Source organism: Artibeus jamaicensis, unplaced genomic scaffold (assembly GCF_021234435.1).
Source record: "Artibeus jamaicensis isolate MK-2021 breed Jamaican fruit bat unplaced genomic scaffold, CSHL_Jam_final contig_465, whole genome shotgun sequence".
NCBI classification, from domain to species: domain Eukaryota; kingdom Metazoa; phylum Chordata; class Mammalia; order Chiroptera; family Phyllostomidae; genus Artibeus; species Artibeus jamaicensis.
Window position 1 is genome coordinate 38857036 of NW_026521843.1, and position 6000 is coordinate 38863035.

A 6000-nucleotide genomic window follows, 5' to 3' on the forward strand; every position below is an offset into this window, starting at 1 on the left:
ATGTTATAACTATAGATGTTTTGATAAGAACAACATTTGAAGCTCCTATGATAAAGATTCATGGCTTTAAAAAGTGTGGACATCAGCCCTGATTGCTGTGACTCAGTTGCTTGGGCATCATCCCTAAAAGCGAAAGGTCACCTGTTTGATCCCCAGTCAAGCCACATGCCTGCAATGTGGGTTTGGTCCCCAATCAGGGCATTTATAAGAGGCAACTGATTGACGTTTCTCTCTCACATCAATGTTTCTTTTCCTCTTTCTTCCTCCCTTTCCCTCTCTCTAAAAATAAATAAATAAAATATAAATAAATATGTAAATAAACAGACAAACGTATAAGTAAGTATGTAAATAAATAAATAAAAGCATAGACATCAGTAACAGAAACACCAACCAGTGGTGTGTATCAGGGAATAAATATTTCGTACTCATAGATGCTTTCAAGGAGAAAACATGGGTTATTAAGTAATATGCAAATTATTAATAATGTGAGCTTGATTCACATTAGTGTCTTCTCAGTAATCTCTAAATATTGCTAATTTTCAGCTGTCTCCCAAAATAGATGAAAGCTATCACTTAAATATGTCTTTTCTAGATGCCAAATACAAGGATAGGTTTCTCTTCTATTCTTCATTTTCCTTAGTGTATTGTTGAAAAGTGATATTCATACCCATTAGACAAATGTAGCTGGAATTGTTGCAGTTATATATAACACATCAACACCTGCTTGTTTCTTCTCATTAAAAATGTGATACGTACTGAGACCCGGGTGCGTTTGAAAGGGTGAAAATGCATATCAGAAGGAAATCAAAGATTTTGTAAAAGAGCAGTGGTGCAAGCCTCTGAGGGTATCACTTCTTGAAGATGATGTATTGAAATCTTTCCTTTCTGTGAATTTTCATGTGCAGCCTCTTTAACTGATGAAGGCTCCCTTTCCTAACCTGATGGATTTTTAATGGGTGTGCGGGGGATAGATAGGGTGTAGGACTTTCATTTACATGACCTTTCCAGGAGAAGGTGAGTAATGAGAGTATTCAACAAACATCATTTTGACTGCCACATCTTATTTTGCATCACTGTGTAATTCACTTAGAGCACACTTGGACTGGGTTGGCACCTCAAAGTTGCAAAATAATCAATCTTTCCAAGTATCCCAGACTTACTTGGGTTTATAAGATAGTGCCGCTGGGATAAATACATTGGCTCCTGGAAATCTGAACTTGTTTTCATGATGACAAGAATTTCCAAAAGGTGGGGGTTAAAACTGTTTGGTTCTCACCTCACTTGGCACAAGATTAGACCCCTGACATGGGCCAGTAAAGGCACATTTTTATACCTGAAGTATATTTGATCAAAACAGAAAGGTTTTTAAAATTTTTATTTTAATAAATGTAAATTGCTTATATGCTGCTTTCTTCAACTATCCTTTTCCAAACACGATGAAAGAATCTATAATTTGGTTATATTTCATATGGTCCTTAAAGGGTATTCATATATGAACTACTCATCCTCTCTTACTTTTCTCAATCCTGAAAAAATTTCTTTTCACACAGCTTATTTTCTCTTATTTATTAGTTATAAGAATATGGGCCAACTAAGATTTGCTTAAAAAACCAAAGCATGTAAAAAGACACAGGGCACAGACTGGTGTGGCTCAGCGGATTGAGCGCCAGCCTATGAAACAAGGGTTCACTAGTTCTATTTCCAGTCAGGGCACATGCCTGGGTTGTGGGCCAAGTCCCCTTAGGGGACACATGAGAGGCAACCACACACTGATGTTTCTCTCTTTCTCTTTCTCCCTCCCTTCCTTACTCTCTCTAGAAATAAATAAATAAAATCTTTAAATAAATGAATAAAAAGGCACAGAAAATATTTTTTATTTGAACAAATTAGAGGGGGTAGGCTAACCACTGTATCTAACAACCTCAAATCTAAGTGACTATACACAATGAGGGTGGCTTCTTGCTCATGTTACTCTCAGAAGAAGCCTTCATCCTCGTTCAGAAGCCAGGATCCTGCCACATTGTGGCTCCATTACCTTCTAGGTCCTCAGAGACCTGCTGGTTCAATGGGCACATAGGTAAACAGGCAGAGTGAGGATCGTTTGGGGAGTTTTTATGAGCCAGGACTGTTGTCAGAGATCAGTTTATGATGATGGCAACTACATAACTGCAGGGGAGGCTGGGAAATGCAATCTAATTGTGTGACCAGAAAGAAAGGAAAAAGCAGTTGTTGGAAAACTGGCAGTCAGTGCTACATGAACCGACATGCTAATTGTAGAACCACATTGCACAAGTCAAAGGCTCTGATAAAAACCCAAGCCTGTCACTAAAGCCTTCTATGAAAAGTTGTGTAGGATATTTTCCTATGGAACCACTTGGCTAGAGAGATACAATGAGGTTTTCTTCTTTAAAATGTTGGATGTTGTTAATGAGGAATCATGCTCATCACCCATATTCTCTTTGATTGGCAGTTGATTGGTAACCACAATGGCTGAGTTCCTGAACACCCAGGCTTAAGGCACTATTGGTTTTGAGTATGAAGATATATATCCCTGAAGCCAAGACTCTTGGAGGCTCATCATATAGTCAAAACATTTCCCAAATAGTCATCATGCTATATTCACAGTAATAAGTAAGCTGGTACCAGGGGCTATAGAGCTGTGAAAAAAATAGGGGTCATTCTCCTTTAAATAAAACGTGGCATATTTTCTAGTAAAAATGATTTTTTTGAAATAATAGGTAAGCTGTCCTTGTTATTCATAAACATCTTATTTATGCATCTTCACTGTTGTGATAAATTAGCTGGGTTTGTTTTATATTTCCCTACAGTTTACTTTAAATAATCCTTCACAGTCGTTCACCACAAGACCACATAAGGTTCTTTTTTTAATACCCAGAATGCTGAAATAGCATTTTGAGCACAGACTGTAATGCATAACAAGTGTATTATTTCTTCTTGGGAATGCCATGCAAAAACTTGTTCTTCTCATATTGTCTGGTTTTTACTTTAATTCTTTAGAGCCACTCTGAATTTTAAAGGGCAATATTCTCTGACCTTACAACCACATATCACCCCAACTTCTCTCTCCTTGTACTGCCTATCAGCTTCATTCTAGCATAACCATATCCTGAATTTCACTGCCACAAAGTACTGACACTTTCAATGGGATCATTAATATAGAACATTGTTCACCCTTGTTTTATTCTACCCACCTAAGCACCTCCTTAGTTCCTCCACCACGTCTGCTGAGCCTGTTCTACCTTCCCAAGGGACAGTCATTCATTCTACCCACCTGCTCACCCAGTCCACGCATGCTGGCATCAGTGACAAAGGGTGGTATTTAAATTTTTAAAAGCCTAATGTTGATTTCCAATTTTAATATACTTACCAACCACCCCAAACCCACCCATCCCACCACCACTATTGCTACATATATGCCCCCCTACAGGCCATTATCATACCTGATACAACTGTCAAAGGAGACAGATTAGAATCTCACTTTAGGTGTTTCTTCGTGTGCTGCAGACCTGATTGTTACTGAGAAGCATAAAAAATAAAAAGGATGATAATTCACCTTTTTCAATTCCATATTTTGAAGGCTATACATAATTTTATCAAATCATTCATTCAAGAGCACGTTGAGTCCCAACTCGGTGGAGACAAGATAATGAGACATAGAGCCTGATTTTGTAGAGTTCATAGTCAAGTGGGACGAGATAATTGCATTAAGACTAAAAGCATAATGTGGTAAAGGCTATGAGAGCATGTTTGGGACACCAACAATTTCACATTTTTCTGCTTTTCCCTCTGGTCCAAATAATATTCCACCTTAAATTTTGAATTACTACTCACTCAGTGTTTTATATCTTGTATTTGAGTGTTCTTACTCATGCACCACCCTTCCAGTAGAAGCACTACCTTTTTGTACTAATAGTAACCTTTCTGTGTGTTCTACATTATTTGTATCATCACATGGTGTCATGCTCATTGATTTATATATCACCCTCCCTATGTGAGGCACTGAACTGGGATTGTTTTCTTATCCAATCTCCTATCACTGGTGAATAGCACAGTACCTAGAAAATCGCTCTTTTAAATATATATTCTTTAAACTGGACAACTTATATCAAGAAAAACAAGGCAATATTTATAGAGGAAATGACCTTTGGTAGGAGAACAGTGTGTGCAGAACCACAAAAATATGTGAAACAGAGACTCAGGACAGTGGTGGGGCTACACCCGAGTGTGTTACCGTTTCACAAGCCTGTGGTAGGTGATGGGAAGCAGCTGAGCACATGCAGAAAGCAAGATTGCTGAGGAAGTTTGGGTAGATAAGAAAGACTTCCATAAAGAAAAAATTTTAAATGCTGTTCAAAGCAGAGAAAGTAAATACAAATACATTTTTATGCACAAATGCTATTACTACTTGGGGGGCTTCAAAATACTTTAAACTCACCCAGGAACCTTGAAAAATTGCTTGGTTGGCTTTATTAATAATTGAGAATCATGAACAGTTGTGATGTCACCTTCGGTCTTGGAGTCAATCTAGTTAACTAGTTTAATGCTCAATTGAAGGAGAAATCCAGACACCAGGTGAGTATAGATGGTCACTCACAACAGAATTGCATAGTTAATGACTTGTAGAGTCTTACATTAACCATATTTGGCTTTACATGTATTATGTTGGTATGCACCTGTACTTCTAACCTTTCAGTTTCCCTTAAATGGAGTCCTTGGTTCAGTGGCCATGCGTTATTCATGGATTTTTTTATAGCACCTAGCAGTGTGGTTGGCACTAAGTGTTCACCATTCAATAAATATTTGTTAAAAAGATGAAAAAGTGCCTCTGAGAACTGAGAGGAGGAGAAATGTGAACCAATCACATTTTTCCAAGAGAAATTATTCTTCAAATCGAAGAATAGACAAAGTTCTATAACTTTTGCATAAAGTTATATAAACTTTGTATCAAGTAAACATACTAACTCCTAGGGCAGTCAGCCAACAACACATGCCATCACTCTGAACCTCCTCACCCACTGCAATCATAGTTGTTGGCTAGAGTAGGCAACTTTCTGCATGGCTCTCATTGTGGTTGGTCTGTGGGAACAACAGAATTTGCAGTAGTGATAGTGAATCACTTCTGAGACCAGATTGTAAAAGTTTTATTCTTCTTTTTCTCAATATAGATAGATAGATAGATAGATAGATAGATAGATAGATAGATAGATAGATAGATAGAGATAGATGATAGATAGATAGATAGATAATGTCTATACCTATTCCTATATCTATATTTTTTACCATAAGCACTGGGAAAGCCAACTGGCTTATCTTAAGGAGAGAACCTCACATGAAGAGGAAATAAATTACTGGCCAAAAGCCCTGGTGAGCTGCTGACAGCCACACTGAGTGAGCCAGTGTGTATGTGGAGCCTTCATCCCCAGTCAAACCTTCAGATGGCTGTAGCCTTGACCAACGTCTTGCCTCTGATCTCATGGTCCTCCTGAGCTAGAACCACCCACCTAATAAGGTGCTTCCAAAATTCTCAGCTCACAAAGACTGTGAGATAAATGTTTCCTGTTACAATCTGTTAAATTTCAAGGTAATTTAATATACAAGAATAGATAGATAATATCCACATTGTCCTTTGATCTTAGACGAGCTCGGAATTTTTTTCAGAATTGCATCTCAGGCTGCCAGCACCAATCCATTGATTTTGGCAAGGATGAAACCCATTTGTTAGCCTGTCTTGAGCAGAAGTCCAAAGTGTGTTCCCATGTTTTATACCATCACTTGCTAAGGATCAGAGTGCCTTGGCCCTGGGACTTTTCCCCCAGATATTAGAACATTGGGAATCTAACATTATATGTAACATTACATATACATATGTGTATATGGGATCTTAGCTGAAAAAGCCACACAGTCTGGGTTAACTGAGGTCTGAATTGATAAGGGCAAAGGAAGCCTTGTAGTTCAGTGCACACAATAAAAGACCATACA